At 41.9% G+C, this 19,146-nt stretch overlaps 1 protein-coding gene across 2 annotated transcripts in view; it reads right to left on the bottom strand.

The window, feature by feature from the left end:
* Positions 1 to 18,404, bottom strand: part of RAB30 (RAB30, member RAS oncogene family) — a 78,153-nt gene extending 59,749 nt beyond the window's left edge. For both annotated transcript variants that reach the window (XM_061202791.1, XM_061202789.1), the window contains exon 1: positions 18,226 to 18,404. The gene's annotated coding sequence lies outside the window, so the exon portion shown is untranslated. The remainder of the gene's footprint in view (positions 1 to 18,225) is intronic.
* Between the last annotated feature and the right edge of the window lie 742 nt (positions 18,405 to 19,146).

Raw genomic sequence — 19,146 nt, 5'->3', positions numbered from 1 at the left:
ATCCCTGGCCATGCTCCCTGCCATGTAGGAGAGAAGCAAAGGCAAGAGACAGAGTCTTGATATCATTTGAGTGCTTGTGTGGCTCAAACTAGCTACATGCTCACCAAACCCATTTCTTTTTCTTCTTAGCCATATTTCTCAGCCTCCTTTACCATTAGGTGGGGTCATGTACTGAGTAATAACTGATGGAATGAGGACAGAACTAATATAAGCCACTTCCAGACCTGGCCCATGAAAACCTCACACATGAGATCCTTCAATCTTCTTCTCCATCATCAGGTTAAAAGGAGAGAACTCTGAGATACCTAAAAGAGAAGGGAGCCACAAGATGGCAGGAGCCTGGGTCCCTGAAACATAGAAGGTAGCCTAACCAGAAAAAAACTATGTTGAACTGTTGTATGAATGAGAAATAAACTTCATTTGTGTTAAGCACTGAAATATGGGAGGATTGTTAAGGTAATTACCTGCTCTAATATTTCCTGGTTCCAGCTGCACCCAACATTCCTATGGTTACATGAAACATGCCAGGATTCTTCCCATAAATTCCCTCTTTGCCCAAGCTAGTTTGAGTTGGGTGTCTTTCATTTACAACTCGAAGAATTCTGAAGAACACAGCCAAGAAAAATGAACTGCAGTCATTTGAAGTGGCAAGAAGATAAAAGTAAGCAACAATCCCTAAGTGTCAAGGGAACACCTAGAAAATTTCTCAGAACAGAGTAATAATTCCAACAAACTGATGACAAATCACAAAAGATTCTTTTCAGTTTCTAAGGGCTTCTAGCTCTGAACTCATAAGCCACTTACAGTAAGATACTCTCTCCATTCTCATTTTATTAACAGAAACGTGTATGAAGTTGTAATAACCCTGCCTTAGGGTATACCCTCATGAGTTCTCACCCATCTAGAATCCTAGCAAGCGAGATAAACGTCACTTACCATACATAGTCAGCCCTGCTGTCCCAAGATTTATTTGGAAATGGATCCACATGTAACTCCAGGAAGTCAGATAATTACTCTGGGGCACAGAGCTCTGGGTATGAGTATACAAGCCTGACCAGAGTTTTCAAAAATAAATATTCAGGAACCACCAAAGCTTAAGGGAGGATTTATAAGACTATAAAGGAAAAGATTACAAAAATAAACAGAGGAGTAATGCCATGAATGCCTACGTGAGCAATGAAAAGTTTTGCCTGAACTGGGAGCCAGAGATGACAGAGCATGCATCCTGCTCAGTTTCCAGAAATGTCTCTCAATGAGCCCAAGTTTGTTTTATAACAAGCACCGACATCTATAATACTTTCTAGGGGCTCGTTACAGAGCACTTTTACACTATACATTGAGTAATCAGACTCTCACAACGACAGTAAGAAGCTGGGATTGTCGTCAGTTCTCCACTTACAGCTAAAAACACAGGCTCAGACAGGTCAAGCGCTCACAGCCCCAGGATTTGTGGTTTGAGCCAAGACTTGAGCTCCAATTTCCTGACCCCATATCCTCTGTCCATTTCGCTGTCACCCAAACTATGGAATGCCAGGGCCGAGAAAGCTGGAGAAGACTTTTCCCCACTGCCATAATTCATCAACCCATTTGGAGGGTAGTTTTCTGTTTCATGCAGTCATATGTGGGAACTTTCTCGGGGGGTTGCGGGGGAGCATTAAAGGACCTGGGATAAATGCCTGGTCTGCCTGCAAACCCAGCTGGGAAAACACTCCCTGACAAGACACCACAGCTTGTGCCCACAGGGAGGCCTTGACAGAGGAGAAAGGAGCCTGAAGCAGGGGGTTAGGAGTGCTGAGACCCTCATGTAATCCTGGCAGAATGTCATGGTTGGAAGCCTCTGAGAATCAGGCAGCAAGCTCTCTCAGGACCCCAAAGACAGAATCTGGAGCAAATGAACTGAAGTTACTCTTTGCTGGGGAGGGAGAGGGGATCAAATACATAAACTTAGCTGGCCTCAAAAAGCATTCTCTCAGACGATTTTCATGAGCCGCTTCTGAGAGACAAATTGCCAAGATCAAACACACACATATTACCTGGGAAAGACGAAAAAGGAAAAAAAAAAATAATGCTTTAGTAAAAGCCATTTATCCCTGGCAGCTGGTGATCCACCACCTCGGAAAGAAGACATGGGAAATTGGGGGAGCTGCCCTTTGGGGTGTTGGGAAAACTGAGGAGTGGGCCTCTCCTGAATATCACTATTTCCCAGGCTCCAAGGATGAGAAGGAGGTCCTGTACCCTGGTACAGTTCCCCCAGAAATAGAAAAATCCAGGATCCTGAAGAAACATGGGATAGTGGAAGGAGCAAAGGCCTTGATTTGAACAACTTGGGCTTGAGCCACTGCTCAGTCTCTTGGTAGGTGGGACCTTAAGCAAGTCACAACCTCTTTGAGCCTCAGTTTCAATATCTGTAAAGGATACAACACTGACCTTACAGGATTGTGGGGAGGATAAAACAAAATTATTAATGTAAAGGGCATAGCACAGTGTCTGATATATAAGAGCTACTCAATAAATATTAGTTCTTTTCCCCCTCAATCCTCACTTCAATTCCTTAGTATTAGAATTCTAATACTTGGTCATTCTAATTCTTAGCAATTCACCAGTCCTTAGTAGTCTTGAGAGGATCATGTATATTATCCAACATCTTGGCCATTTCACTTGCCTCTTTGAAATATAACCATCTGCGACTTTAGCTGTGAACATCTCACATAACTCCAGGCCCTTGGGCCTCTTATTAGTCTACTTCATGCTTACTAAATTCCCTTAGACAAACAAACAACTGCAACCTTATAATCTTTCTCCAATCTGAAAGAGAATCCAAACCTTATGGATATTTGGCACATAGCTGCACTTAACAACTGGCAAATTCGACTAAACTTTCCACAAGGCTTAAAATAAAAGAGTTTTGAGTTCACCAAAGCTTTACTGAATTTAATCAATATGTAGTGTGCTTATGAACATAGGGACAACAGAAATGATGAGGATCTTGTGGTCTTCTTCTTCATTACCTTCCTGGTCTTTGGGACCATTTCCTCTTGACATCCACCTATCCAAGACAGGGCCATGCCCCTCCTCTAGGTCTTCTGTATATACCACTACCAGTGCTTTGACTGTACTACACAATAGTCATCTATTTTATGCCTCCTTCACTAGTCTACAATCTCCTTTCAGGCAAGAACAGTGTTCTACCAAATCTTGATTACCAGAACCTACCAACACAGTACCTGGTGTGTAACAGATACTGAATTAATATTGGATCGATGGATGGATAGATGGATGAATAAATAAATAGGGTTTTTAGATCTGGGAGAAACCTTAGAAATAATCTAGTCTAATACAAGGGCTTCATTTCACAGATAAGGAAGCTGAGGCTCAGAGCTGTAAGATGACTCAGCCAAGGTAGCCTCAAAGGCAGCAAGAAGATGACAAGTGGTGGCAGTCACATGCCATTTTGACTGTGAGTTCAAAGGCACACATCACTTCACACTCACCCCCAAGGGGAGGCAGTGTAGCTTGGTGGACACAGCATGGGCTCCCTGGTGACATCTTCTGCTACCTATCAGTCATGTGATTTTGGATAAATTGCTACATCTCTCTGAGTCACAGTGGCTGCATCTGTTAATTGGGGCTATTAATAACTCCAGGGTTGTTGGGGGTATTAAATCTGCCAACATACATAAAGTGCCTCGCATAGCATCAGCACTATGTGCTAAACAAATGTTTACTGAATGAATCATGAATGAGTCCCTGTCTAGCATACCACGACTTCATGATCCTGGCTTAGACTTTATACTTAAATCTCTGCCCACGTGGAAGGTGGCTGGGACACCCATAATTATAGAGCCATGCACTTGGAGTTTGTTTCTTGCTGGAATTGGATTTTAAAGCCAAGTAGCCTCTGTAATGTTGTTCACTGTTCCTTTCACCTGGGTTGCCCTTCCTACCTTCCTCATTGCCACACAATTCTTACCCATCTTCCATTACCCAGCTATATATGCCCTGTCTAGAAAGCCCTCTCTCGTTCCTATGACGTCTTCAGTCCTTCCTGTCTCACTAATTACTTTCCACCCTAGAGTAGAGGGGTGTATCTGTTTGGTTTTTTAAATTGTGGCAAAATACATATAATGTAAAATTTACCATCTTAACCATTTTTAAGTGTACAGTTCAGTACTGTTAAGTATATTCACATTGTTGTGCAGCCAATCTCCAGAACTTTTTCATTTTGCAAAACCAAAACTCTATACCCATTAAACAACGACTCCCCTACTGCTTCCTCCTCCCAGACCCTGGCAACCACCATTCTACTTTCTGTCTCTAGGAGTTTAATTACTCTAGGTACTTCATATAAGTAGAATCATACAATATTTGTCCACTTGTGTCTGGTTTATATCACATAGCGTAATGTCCTCAAGGTTCATCCATGTTGTAGCATGTGTCATAATTTCCTTCTCTTTCAAGGCTATTCAGCTTTGAACTACATTCAAGGCTGAATACATTGAATGATTATTCAATATTCCATTCCATGTACATTCTACATTTTGCTTATCTATACATCTGTTGATGGACACTTGGGTTGCTTCCACTTTTTGGCTATTGTGAATAATGCTACTATGAACATGGGTGTATAGAGGTATATCTGTTTTATCTCCTCTACTTAAGTGTGAATTTTTCAATGACAAAGAGTGGGTCTCAGTCACCTACATAGTTCTCAAGGTGTCTGACACATGATGAGCACTCAATAAATACCTATCAAATAAATAAGACAGTAATCTGCTCCAAAGATGAAGTAAAAAAGTAATGATCTTCCACACAAATTTGCAAAATGGCAGTATTACACAGCAGAAAAGCACAGGCTTTGCAGTAAGACAGTCTTGATTTCTGGTCTTGGATCTGCTTCTTCTTCATCATGTGATCTTAGACATGTTGCTTAAGCTCTCAGAGCTTCAGTTTCTTTTTGTGGTTTTTGCCACAATTAAATACTATAACTTATGTGAAGCAGTTAACACAGCACTTGGCACAGCATAAACTCAAAAAATGTTTGCCAATATTATTATTATAAAGTTATATAATAAAAGTAACTTATTGCACATACAAACATGCCATTTAGCTTCCTGGCCAAGATGACTTTAAAAGCAAAGAACGTACAGAATTCTGAAACCAAACAATTTATGACAGGTCATAGTCAAAACAGAAAGACACTATACAGCAGTTACAATGAATCCAGATTGGTATCACTAAACATGGAATCTTGAGCTATACAGTTGCGGTTCTGGGAGCTGGAAACTTTGTCACATCAAAGGGACAGACTTAAATGTTGTACTAAGAATCATCTCACTCACAAAGCAGCCTAAGATCGCATAAACGTTATTTGTGTTTGTTTGTTTTTAATTTTCTTTTTTTAAAAAATAAATTTATTTATTTATTTATTTTTGGCTGTGTCGGGTCTTCGTTGCTGCGCGTGGGTTTTCTCTAGTTGCGGAGAGCGGGGGCTACTCTTCGTTGCAGTGCGTGGGCTTCTCATTGCAGAGGCTTCTCTTGTTGCGGAGCACGAGCTCTAGGTACGTGGGCTTCAGTAGCTGTGGCACGCGGGTTCAGTAGTTGTGACTCGCAGGCTCTAGAGCACAGGCTCAGTAGTTGTGGCGCATGGGCTTAGTTGCTCTGTAGCATGTGGGGTCTTCCCAGACCAGGGCTCAAACCAGTGTCCCCTGCATTGGCAGGCGGATTCTTAACCACTGTGCCACCAGGGAAGTCCCTCATAAACGTTTTTTTAATCAGGATGACTTGAGGGTTTTTTTGGTGCCTTGGCTAAATCTATTTTGAATTTGATCATTCATGTTTTGAACATTTTAACAAAACGATGAAAGAAATAAATAGATCTTTATTACTATTTCAGACAGAAGTATTTATTTTGATCTGTCTCAAAGGCAATTGGGTGTCCCCACCCCACTCCCAGATCTTCTTGGACATGAATTCCTTTTGAAGTTGCTATCCAAATTTTCCAGACCAGAAACATTCCTTCCAAGGTTAGCTCTTAGAAAGTAGAGTTCTTAAATCTTAGAAGGAAAAGCTTATTCGAGTTTCTTTTTGTCTGCCAAAACAATTAACATTTGCCATGGCTAATTTAAATGGCTCTCTGAGACAAAATCAGAAACTCAGTTGTGTGGTGGAGGAGAGGGAAGGGAAGAAAAAGAAAAGGTCAGAGAGAGTTGCCCGAATGCTAATATTGGCCCAAATGTGACCCCAAGGGACCATAACTCCTAACTTTCCTAGGACAATCATGACTTCATGTAAATTTAACTCTATACTGAGATGATCTGTTAAATGGATGACTAAATGTGATGATATACATATATTTCGTAAGACCTTGCAATTAATTTATAAATAAGGGTAAAAATTCTTTGTCAGACCATGTGTGCCAATTTTGAATTCAGAACAATACTGTCCCCATATGCTAAGTGTCAGTTTTAGTTTGGCTCCCAAACAACGGCTAAGGACTACTGCTGCCTTACCCACCCAGGATACCCAAATGACGTCGAGGCCCATTAGGTGAAAGGCACCAGGCTGAGACTTGAAACACAGGGCCCTGTTTAATCTTCACGACAACACTATGCTCTAAGTATTGATTTTGGTGACGATTGCACAACTCTGTGAATGTACTAAAAAACTACTGAATTGTATCTACAGTTAAAATGGGTGAATTGTGTGATGTGTGAATTATATCTCAATAAAGCTATTTTAAAAGTCAGCATTATAGGGCTTCCCTGGTGGTGCAGTGGTTAAGAATCCGCCTGTCAATGCAGGGGACAGGGGTTCCAGCCCTGGTCTGGGAAGATCCCACATGCGGCGGAGCAACTAAGCCCGTGCACCACAACTACTGAGCCGGCGCTCTAGAGCCACGAGCCACAACTACTGAGCCTGCGAGCCACAACTACTGAAGCCTGTGCACTTAGAGCCCGCGCTCTGCAACAAGAGAAGCCTCTGCAATGAGAAGCCCACGCGCCGCAATGAAGAGTAGCCCCAGCTCACCACAACTAGAGAAAGCCCGCGTGCAGCAACAAAGACCCAACACAGCCAAAAATAAATAAAATAAATATTTTTTAAAAAAATTTAAAAGGCAGCGTTATATAAAATAGTAAATCTTAAGAAAGCTCACTATGTACACACACACCCCACTCACTCCTACTGCCCTGTACCTGTAACCATTCTGTTATCTTATATCCTTCCAAATTCAAATATATTTTCTTATCCCCACTTCTTTCACAAAGTATGCACTGTTCTACCCCAGCGTTCTTCTTTTCTTCTTTTTTTTGGATCATCCTTCTTTCACTTAAAAGATCCTTGGAGATCTTTGCATATCAGTACTTAGAGAAACCCTCATTCTTGTTTGTAGTTTAATAGCTTTCCCTTTTGTGAACATACCCATTTCATTAACCAGTTTCCCACTGATGCACACTTAAGGTTGTTTCCAATCATTTGCTATTAGCAACAATGATACAATGCTTGTGCTTTCTTTTCAACTTGGTTTTATCAGGTAACATTCTGCTCCTGGACTGTCAGGAGACAGCACCAATAGCAGGAACCACTTCAGAGTTAGTTGGAACCCGGTCTGCATCTAACCTCCTCTGCTAACTAGCTACTAACTACATGCCTCTAGGAAAGTTACTTGTATTTTCCAAGCCTTAATTTCCTCACTTCATAAAGTGGGCAAAATTCCACCTACTTTATCAGTTTGCTTTTAGGGCTCAATAAGATAAGACTGGCTCCCACTGGCCAAACTTGGGACAATTTTTGTATCAAAAAGCATAAATATTGGGGGAGGGGAGGCAGAAGGTTGGTAATGGATTATAACACATTGGGGGGAAAAGAATCCAGGAATCCAAGTGATACTAAAAAATAAAATAAAAAAATAAAAGAGGAGGGGAGGGCTTCCCTGGTGGCGCAGTGGTTGAGAATCTGCCTGCTAATGCAGGGGACACGGGTTCGAGCCCTGGTCTGGGAGGATCCCACATGCCGCGGAGCAATTAGGCCCATGAGCCACAGTTACTGAGCCAGCGCATCTGGAGCCTGTGCGCCACAACAAGAGAGGCCACAATAGTGAGAGGCCTGCGCACCGCGATGAAGAGTGGCCCCCGCTTGCCGCAGCTAGAGGAAGCCCTCGCATAGAAATGAAGACCCAACACAGCCCAAAAAAAATAAATAAAAAATAAATAAATTATAATTAAAGGTGCTAATAATTTTTTTAAAAAAGTAGTCTAGGCTGGAGATGAAAGGCAAGGGAACAAATCCATGGGTAAATGCATAATCATAAAATGTTCCAAAAAAATGACATCTAAGTATTTAAAAAAAAAAAAAAAAAAAAGAGGAGGGGAATTGAAAGCTAATCTATCAGAAAAATGCCAGGAAACAAATACAGAAAAAATTCACTGCCTAAATTTTTTTTAATAAAATAAATTTTATTTATTTTATTAAAAAAAAAAAGAAAAATGTCAGACTCTGACAAGTACAGGTTTCTGGTAACTGACTATACTGCTGAACTGAATGAATAAGCATTTTCAGAACTCTAATGGAAAACTGATGAATTCATAAAAGTTCTAACAAAAGATCAAGATGGAAAAAAAAATTAATTACATGGGACTGAGTGAACTGATGAGGATGATTATAATTTTTGTGACTTTCTGTTTGAATAAAAAAAAAAAAAATCCACAAGGACTCAGAGGCAAAAAATATACAAATCAATTTTCACTGCAAAGTAAAGGAGCTGTTACAGTGGAGGATTACTGGACTGAGTGTCCATATTATGACATAGTATGAGTGTGTTTCGTGTTTGGTAATTGCAATCATTGTTGCTTTTGTTGTGGTCATCCATTTACAATGCTTGGTGTCAGTTTACTTATCTCTTGTAAAAATAAAATACAGTGTGTGTGTGTGAAAAAAAAAGGAAAAAAGAAAAATGTCAGGAAACAAATACAGAACAGAAGAGCGAATTAGAAAATCATCCTTTAATAGATGTTAATTAACCTAGGCCAGGATTATCAATAGATGTTTAAACCACTGAATGAAAGTTTTTGAGGAACAGGATATCCAAACAATCTCAAAGTATCACCCCACAGACAATTTTATTAATTACAAAGAGAAAAGGGTTCCTTTACAATGCAGATATCAGGCAATGTCACCTCATCCAAAATACAAACCTCACGTCACCACTGACATGACAAACTGACAGAATGTGTCACCTAATGTGATGCAAGGGGAGGGATGCAGCGTCGCCTCCAGGGAATTCTTCCCAGGAATGTTTAATCTGAGTCTAAGAATGAGAAAACAATCAGACAAATCCAATCTACAGTCTACAAAGCAGCTTAGATCAAAATGTCAATATTATGAAAGACAAAAAAGGCAGGGAGACTTTGCTACATTAAAAGAAACTAAAGAGACACGACTACATTGTGTAAGTAATCCTTACTAGATCCTAGGTCCCCCTCCCCCCAAAAGGTTATAAACAACATTGGAACAACTGGGGAAATCTGAAAAATATTATTGTTTCAATATAATGATATTGTGGTTACAGGGGAGAATGTCCTTGTTCTTTAGACATACATGCTCCCGTGCTTAGAGGTAAAGTGTTGTGGTGTCTGCAACTCACTTTCAAATGGTTTAGAAAAAAAAAAGTGTGTGTGTGTGAGTATGTGTGCATGTGTGTGTGTGTGCACGCATGTGCAGAATGGTAAAGCAAACAAATCTAGATGAAGGGTGTAAGAGTGTTCACTGTAATACTTTTGCAATTTTTCTATATGTTTGAAAATTTTCAAAATAAGTTGGGGAAAAAAAATCAAACCAAACATGTAAACCACCTGACACCCAGTAGGTGCTATGATTGTTCCCATCATGGCTTCAACTAACTCAATAGATCTACAAAAAGCTCCTCCCCCATGCCCATGGGTAAAATAAACCAAATCAAAGTAAACACCACCAGCCAGCCAGTCCTGCCTTCAGAATGCTTACACTTTTTAATCAGATGGCAAGGCAAAAACAGGAAGCGCTGGAGATGAAGTAAGGTTTCGGTTCCAGAAAATCTACCAGGGGCCTACAACTGCAAATTTTTTTAAGTTAGGTAACTTTAAAAAACAAAACAGAACCAGTTACTTAACGTCACTAAGAATTGTTTCCTCATTTACATGGAAAAGTGGAGCTAAAATCTACCACCCAGGTTGAGAGAATAAGACAGCATACATAGTATACCTTTGTAAAGCATATAATATTGAAGACTCTCATTAAAAGATATTAGTCTCCTAGAATAAAAGCAGAGAAGGAAAGCTCCTGGATGGTTCCACCTTTGTTTCCCTATCAGAACACCCAGCAGAAGAATTTGCATTTAGCTTATGCTCACAAATATTGGATGAAGATGTAATAATAAGATATTATGAGACAGAATGCCTAAAGAAAGTCTTTTGGGCAACAGATGCCACTGGAATTAGAGGAAAGATTAATATGAGCTGGCCCAGCCAGAGACAGCAACACCTTAACAAAAGCACGTATTTATGTGCACATAAATTTGCCAAAGCCCTATTACACACATTATCTCATCTGAGCCTCACAATAATCCCCATTTTGGAGATGAATAAACTGAGGCTTGAAAAGACAAATTACCCACCTAGCACACAACTCAAATTTGTGTTTGCTCAACCCAGCCACAGAAGAACGAAAATAACTGGCTAAAAGAATGGAAATAATTCACAGCTCAGCGATCCCAGGGTCTCTGTTGGGACAGTGAGTCACTGATGGCCACTCTTAAACTCAGACCTTTTCTACAAAAAAAATGCCAAAAATCTGCCTTGGGATTGCTTCTATGGATATTCAGAAAGATGAAAAATCAGGCCTTTTAACCACGTGCTTCAGATATTAAAACAGTGGAGCTTAAATTCCCCTTTCTTGTGTGGTTATGTGACGGAGATGGAGAGGAAGTGAGCAGAAGAGGTTATTTTCACTTCAAGGTTGATGGTGTCCGCATTTTAGTGAAGTTAACCTTAACTCAAAAATAAAATTTTTCTGCAGAATTTTCTGGGGGAAAACTCTTGGCTGCTTTACTATTTCAGATCACTTTTTAAACATCCTGCTGTGTTGCAGACTGGGAAATATATTTTATTTCTCTCTTCCAGAGGTTTCCATGTTATTTACATATCAACCTTTACTACAGCCATCACAAAAACCAGCAGGAACTCTCAATTCCATTTTTCCCCACTTTCTGTCCACCCATCACAACTTCCTTCCCTTAGTAAGAGAGGGTAGCCCAAGTGGCTAATGGACTTGACAAATGGCAGTGTCAAAGACTGCGATAAGAATTGTTTTTAATACTTATTTTATTTGTTTTGGCTGCACCAGTCTTCGTGACGGCATGCGGGATCTAGTTCCCCGACCAGGGATCGAAACTGGGCCCCCTGCATTGGGATCTCGGAGTCCTACCCACTGAATTTAAATCAGGGGGCAATTAAAGGGAAACTGTCCGTGCCCTTTGACCCAGCATTTCTACCCCAGAAATGAATCCTACAGAAATATTCCCACAAGTTCATTACAAAAGGATGCATGCTCAAATGCTCACTGCAGCAGTGTCCAACAGCCACTGAAAAGGGCAAGTTAGAGGAACATGCAAATACATGGGGCAAATGCCTGAAATATATTAAGTAAAAGAGCAAGCAGAATACGTATTATAATAATATCATTAGCATATGTGTGGGACAAAATGACAGCCATACACATCAAAATCGCAACAGTTGACTATGGGGGGTGGAATCAAGGGAATTTTCCCTTTGTACAGTAGTTCGTTGTATATTTCTGTAATGAATTTTGCTTAATCTTACGTTATGTCTAGAATCAAAAAACTAATTTAAGATATATATTTATGTGCTCTTTCATGGCCTTTCCTCTTTGCAGTCAAACGCTCTACGCCTGAGTTATAGCCCCGCTTATCTTTGTTCTTCACTTGGAAGCAGCTAGCATTCTACCTGCATTACTACCTCTAGAAATAAAGAGTGCTGGCTGTAGAAGTTTGCACTCTTAGGGAATGACAGAATCATGGTTAGAAAGGACAGAAAAGATCACCTACAATATCTGCCAACAAATGGTATTCCAGCCCATAGGCTAATTAAATATGTGCAGTGATCAAGAAAATCACTATCTTCTGAAGCAGGCCTTGATGTCTTCTAGCTTTGCTGTGACATTCCTAAACATGACATTCAGGAACGGGCAACTGACCTGGACACCAATATCCACAATGTGGCAGGCTAAGCAGACAGAATCATTATCACATCCAAGAAAACTACATTGTTACACTGTCATCTCCTATGCAGCTCCCATTCAAATTTCCCCAACTGTCCCCACAATGTCCTTTATAGCTTTTTTTTTTTAAGTCCAGGATCCGATCAAGGGTTGCATGTGGCATTTGGTTGTCACAGCACTTTAGTCTCTTTTAATCTAGATTAGTCCCCCATTCATTTTGTTTTCTTTTGTTTTGTTTCTCTTTCATGACATTGACATTTTCGAAGATCGCAGGCCAGCTGTTTTGCAGTATGTCCCACAATCTGGACTTGCCTGATTATTTCCTCATGATTAGATTTAGGTTAAACATTTCTGGCAAGAATTCTACCTTGGCGACGTTGTGTACTTCCCATTGCATCAAGTTGTCTAGTTACACTGAGTTATCTTTTTCTTCATTGTGTCACTGTGGGTACCAAGAAAGCATCAGCCAATGAATAAAATATGTAAAATAATAAATAACGTCAAAAACAGCTTCAATGATCACCAGCTATTCCAGGCACAGTGCCAGACATTTCAAAATGTATTATCTCATTTAAACCTCACGACAATCATGCAAAGAAAGAGGTTCAAAGAGGTTAAGTCACTTGCCCAAGGACACACATGTAGTGATAGAAAAATGCACACATGCACATGTGAACTCACTCACACACACACACACACACAAACAAATGATATCTGGGGTTCATGGTCTCCCTGAGGATCTTCCAGGGACAAGTTAAGAAGCCCTACCTTAAACTAATCTTGAGGAGTCCTACCTAGCTTTCAAGGGTTGAATTCCTGTGAAGAATAAACTGAAAATAAATTATCTGTGGTCCATACAAAATTCTTCCACACTTGGAAATATTTGGAGATGGGCCACCTTTCCACCATAGCCAAGAAAATAGGGCAACGGTTCCATAAATTATTTTAACATTCTGGTATTTGTTTGTCTTGTTTTTTACTATTCTGCAACAAAATGAAAAATATAAAGTAGAGACTTTTTCACAAAGCTAAATATATTTTTAATTTTAAAATTATGCTCTTTCTACAACTTTTGATATAAAATGTCCTTTATTTCATGAGATAAAGCGAAGGAGGACATATTTTTAAAATATCTTTACTATAGAAAAATAACTATTGGCAACAACTCACCCAATTTTATCTTATTTTTTGTATTTTTACTTATCTATAAAATTCAAAAGTCTGAAACCCATTGATCTTGGGAATTCTATACAATCAAAATTATTTTTGAGAAACTAACTGGAATAAATGAAGTTCGGCCCAAAAAGAAACCAGATCTGAAATATTTCTGAAATTTCCCTTTAAGTCATCCAAAAAACATTTCAAAAGCTTGGGTGTCCTCATTTTAATGCATTTGTTAAAACCATTTTATATTTGCATTACTCATTGCCATCTTCCAATATGTTGGTATTTCCTGCTTTTGAATTGGCCCTTATGACTTAGATTAGTTTATTCAATCTACAAACATTCAGAGAGTCCCCAGTTTGTGCAAAGCACCTGGGAACCCAGACTGGTGAGTTTTTTCTTGCCTCCATGTCTCAGGTCAAAGGTCACCAACAACTTTATGAACACTGCTCCTCCCCCGCCAAGGAAGCATGAAAGTCCCCCTTGGGGCTGTGCTCTCCTAGCACTGCCTACAAACCTCTCTGTGTGTGATTATATGTTTATGTTCGGCTCCCTCACCTGAGCAATTTTTCCAAAGCAAATACTATCTTATTCAATGCTATATTCCTAGCACAGTGCACGTATACCTGGTGATCAGTATAAATTAGTGAAATAAATATATCTTATGATGAGGAAACTAAAGCTCACCAAAAAAATACGACGTGTCCCAAATCATACAGCTAATAAATAAGTAGTACTCAGCCTTAGAAAGCCTCACCAGAGCTCTCTTCCATTCCACCATGCTGCATCCTACACACAGGGTGAGTGAAAGATCTTAGATGTCTTCCTGGAAACTCAAACTCAATATGACCAAAAGTCCCTCCTCCTTGAAAAAACAAACAAAAATCTGGTCCCCAGCTAACGTTACCTTTCTCTTGTAAGCGGCATCTCCAGTGGCTCAAGGAAAAACTCAAGTCATCTCGACTCCCTCTTTTCCCTATACCCACATCCAATCAGTCTTATCACTTATAATCTTCAAACCTAGTGTCTCTCCAATCTCTTCCCTTCTCTCCTAGCCCCTGCCACCACCCTAGATCCAAGCCACCACCATCCCACACGTAGACTACAAAAATGACGTGCTACCTCATCTCACATTCACTTTGGCTAATTCTCTCCAGTCTCTTTCCCACTTAACAGCCACCATGATGGTTTTAACATCATTCTACCTGCATATGTAATTCATCTAGCTAATTAAAGCCGTTCACTTAAGATAAAGACCAAATTCACCTGTGGCTCAGAAAACTGCCCACCATCTAGACTCTGTCCACCTCTCCAGCCTCATTCGTCTTCATTCTGGTCTCTCTCCCTTGCTCTGCCCCCATATACTAACCTTTTAAATCCTCATATTTATCGCTTTCCTTTGTACTTTGAACATGCAGTTGCCCTTTGTCCCCATTCTCAGCACCTCCCACTGCCATCCTAAATTACTTACACTCACTGTCCAAGTCTCTTGAAATGTCACTTCCTACAGGAAGCCTTCCCTGATTCTCCCAGACAAGGGAAGCACACCACATTAGGCATTTCTATCCCACCTTGTAGTACAGCCCACTTTGGCAGGAGCATTCATCACACCTGCAATTACTTCTCCATTGATTATCTCCCTTATTAGAACATAAGCTCCATGATGGCAGTGGAAGCGTCTCTTTTCACTGAGGTATCCAGTCCTTAGAATATAGTAGCTGCTCACCATATCTGCTGACAGAAGGACAGGCTGAGGCCATAATATCAGGCCAAGTAAAACAAGGGGAAAGGATTCTTATCCCTTTGCAAAGGATTTAAACTAAGGGAGAGGACTGCCCTGGTGGCGCAGTGGTTGAGAATCCGCCTGCCAATGCAGGGGACACAGGTTCAAGCCCTAGTCCGGGAAGATCCCACATACCGCATAGCAACTAAGCCCGTGCACCACAACTACTGAGCCTGCACTCTAGAGCCTGCGTGCCACAACTACTGAAGCCTGCGTGCCTAGAGCCCGTGCTCCACAACAAGAGAAGCCACTGCAATGAGAACACGTGCACCGCCACGAAGAGTAGCCCCCGCTCACCGCAACTAGAGAAAGCCCGCGTGCAGCAACGAAGACCCAATGCAGCCAAAAATAAATAAATAAATAAATGTTTAAATAAAATAAAATAAACTTAAGGGAGAAAGAAATGCATAGTTTTTCAAGGTCACAGAGATAGCAGTGATAGGGCCAAAACTAACCTTCCATTCTGCTCATTTCTCCTCCCTAAAACACTAAAAAGCCTGGGTAGGAGAGGGCACAGCTTAGAAGAAGGGATGAAAAGATGGTGAGTGAGAGGTCCAAGATGACAGCTTCTGAATCTGCCTGTCACACTAGTTGCCTCCAGATGGGCAGCAGTTAGACTTTTCATGCCTAGAGAAGCACTGTCTTACACAAACATAACCACTACCACATCCTTCTCCTTAATAGGAAGTTTATAAAATAACAAACTTCTTTCATCCACAAAGGAGAAGAAATAACAGGAGGAAAAGCTGTTGCTGCTCCAAGCACCTTAAGAAAAAAAAAAAAAAAACCCAAATGGCTAGTTTGGCCACCTGGACCTGCTCCTCAGCAATCAACAGGGAAGGGAGGGGAAAAGACAGTCTTCCCACCACATACTAAAGCAGGGAAAGGAAAAAAAAAGTATTAGATGAGGCAGAAGCCATTCGAAGTCTACTTATTCTTTGGGAATTATGAGAACATTTTGCATAGAGCATTTAAAAACCTCGCTAATGCATCGGCAGCTCTTAATACAGGTACCAAGGAAAGGAAAAGTGGCATGAGCTCAACTGCAACAGTTCACTGTCCACGTGCTGCTGAGGCCAAACTATGTCTGTCACAGAAGCCACAAACCAGGCCAAGGGGTCAGGTTCGTTGCTGTTCATCCTGCCAAGCACCAACTGCAAGAAAAAGAAAAGGCAAAGCCTCTTCAATGAGGACTCTGTAGAATAACTATTAGCACAGTCTCATTCACCCTGGAATTTCTGGGTGAAGTAGGGAAGGGATGAGAGGGTATTCAGAGACTGGAAAGTGACTTAGAGAAAGAGTTGTCATCTACTGGTGATAAGAGGGAGATTTTGAAACACAGAGGAAAAATGAGAATTGCAAATGGAGAGGCAGGGAAAGAAACTGGAAGAACTTCAAGAGACACAGAGGGGTGGGGAAAGGAAGGTACAGTGGGAGGGATGCTCAGCGAAGCAGACAGTAAGCAACAGAAAAACACAGAGAGAAGCAAAGCCAGGCAGTCCATCTTTTCCCAAATCCCAAAGCTGCTCATTGCATCCCAATAAATCACCCTACCACAAAGCCCATACAATGGACTGTCCTTTGCATTCAGTAACAAGCAGCATTTAACGAAGCATCGCCCAGCTGCAACTTTGGAGACCTAAGGGTCTGAATTAAAAATGAACAAAATTGGTTCAGCAACAGAAGACAACCAGTAATGACTTTCCCCCAATGCCTGCCTTGGCTATGAAAGGTTTAGCGTTTTGAAGTTAAGCATAAAACACTCTGGCATTTCTCCTTTTGACATTCCAAGAGGGGGTGTGGTTGACCCCAGGTCCATTCATTTCCAAGGTTGTAGATCTCTCAGCTAAGACTGGCCCCATCTGTTCTGGAGTCAGCCAGCTGTTTATTTCAAAATAACATATTTATTGTACTAATCATCCTACTAACTCTTACAAGAAGAGAGCCAATATCATACGGGTCAAAATGCTCTCTGTCTTGTTACACGTGTCAGTTTGTTTAAAACCCAAAACCAAAAAGCAAAAAAAACTCTACTATCCTCCTCGGTTTCCACCTCCAGGATCACTCTTCCATGCGTACCTTTCAGTAATGGCAAATGAAGGTTAATGGCGCTTCTAACTTTTCCTTTCCCTAATGCTTTAAAATGAACCGGAGTGTCCCTAATGATCCCTTCTCCAAACCGTTATTTGTGCCTGGTGACTGTGCCTCAGGAAACGTCAGCTCATTATGGTACCATTGTCAGTGGCAAGGAGCCTATTGCAATGTAATTTAAAACACTCACACAAGCACAAATCTGTCGGCTCCACTTCCAAACAATCCTGAAATCCTGCAGTTGGGAGAAGAAAAACACTTAACAAAAATGCTGCATCTAGAAGCCCAAGAGAACCTTCCCCAGACACGTGAAATATTTCTGACAGGCACGGAGTGCACCATTAAAGGACACTGTCACCTCAAATCAGCAGAAAAGGCGAGACAAACGACGTAGACACACACACACATAAAATAAAGCCCCACAAAACTTAACCTACTCAGAAGCACGCTCATCTTAAAAATGAATAGTGTGTGCTCGCCCAAGTGACATGAAATGTTCCAAAGTAGTGCGACCACATTAAATCACTATCTCCATTTCTCCCCACGCATCACCCCTTCCCACTCAAATCTCAGCACTCGGGCCGTGTGTGACAGGACTGCAGTCCCCCAACCTCTGCCTTCCTCTGATTTTCCAAGAGCACTTCCCAACGTCCTCCCCAGCCCAGCCCCCTCTCCCAGCCTCCAAAAAGGTTGAGGGGAGTTGCGACTAGGGAACTGGCAGGCATCGGTCCTCCGGCGGGGGAAGGTTGCTGGAGTTGTTCTTTGCAGTGACCCAAATTGCACAGAGCTTTTCGCTTAGCAGCGTTTGCGAGCACCTCCCCAGTCCTCCCGCCCCCATCTTCCCAAAAGAAAGCCTTGAGAACTAAGCGGGAGGAATAACTTGGTAAGAACCATTTGAATAAATCACTTCAACTCACCTGGTTTGGGATTTTTCTCCCCACCCCAGGCATACACAGAAAGAATGTGCGAATGAGTCACGCACGCAAGGGAAGGTGTTGCGATGTCCTAAGTCCAAGGGCTGGAGTCAGTCCCTGCCCTGGTGCTGCTGCTACTCTTAGCTCAGCTGGAGCGAGCGGCAATCGCAAGCCTAGCAGCAGCAGGGGGGTGGATAGACCTTAGCACAATGAATGCAGTGGGGTTTTTGCAATGACATCATCCCTCTGTCCAAAAGGCCCCAATAGCCATGCTCAGGTGCGGTGCATTCTAGGAAATGTAGTCTCCTCAAGGCCTGGCGAGGACACCGAGGCTATTGCCGGAACTACAATGCCCAAAATGCGCCAAGGTCGGACGCGCCCAGAGCGGGCAAAGGGAGCGAAGGGGAGTCGGACGCCATGTTAGGAGTGCCAGGACGTTTCAGCGGAGCCGGCTGAGGTTTTAGGGAACGCGGGAGCCGAGTGGTGGTGCAGAGGGGACGGTGAGAAGGAGGACAAGCCGGTCGGAGAGCCTGGGTTCCGAACCTGGGCACCAGGGGATGGAGGCGGCATCTGGGGACTGAGTTGGACGCGTTCGGCTGGTGGCGGCATGAGAGACCGAGTGGGCCTTGACCTCACGGTCTTGCAGGGGTTGCGGAGGCCCTCTACTCCTCTTGCTCCATTTTATAACTAAGGGATTGAGGGAGTCAGTTTACTCCTGGGCTCAGAGCATCATTGAGACCCGCTAACAGGATAGTCGGGGCGGTTGTGATTTTTGCGGGGTGCGGGGACCCCGGGTGGCGATTCTGTCGCCTTTGGTCGGGGAAGCTTCCACCTACGGAGTTGGGCTCTCCCTCCCAAATTTATTTTTATCTTCTTGTCATTCATTTTTCAACCATTCTTACCCTTTCCCGGGGTGTCGTACCC

The sequence above is a fragment of the Eubalaena glacialis genome, chromosome 10 (assembly GCF_028564815.1).
Source record: "Eubalaena glacialis isolate mEubGla1 chromosome 10, mEubGla1.1.hap2.+ XY, whole genome shotgun sequence".
NCBI classification, from domain to species: Eukaryota; Metazoa; Chordata; class Mammalia; order Artiodactyla; family Balaenidae; genus Eubalaena; species Eubalaena glacialis.
Note: the sequence above shows the minus strand (reverse complement) of the source record. Positions and strands in the feature narration are given on the sequence as shown.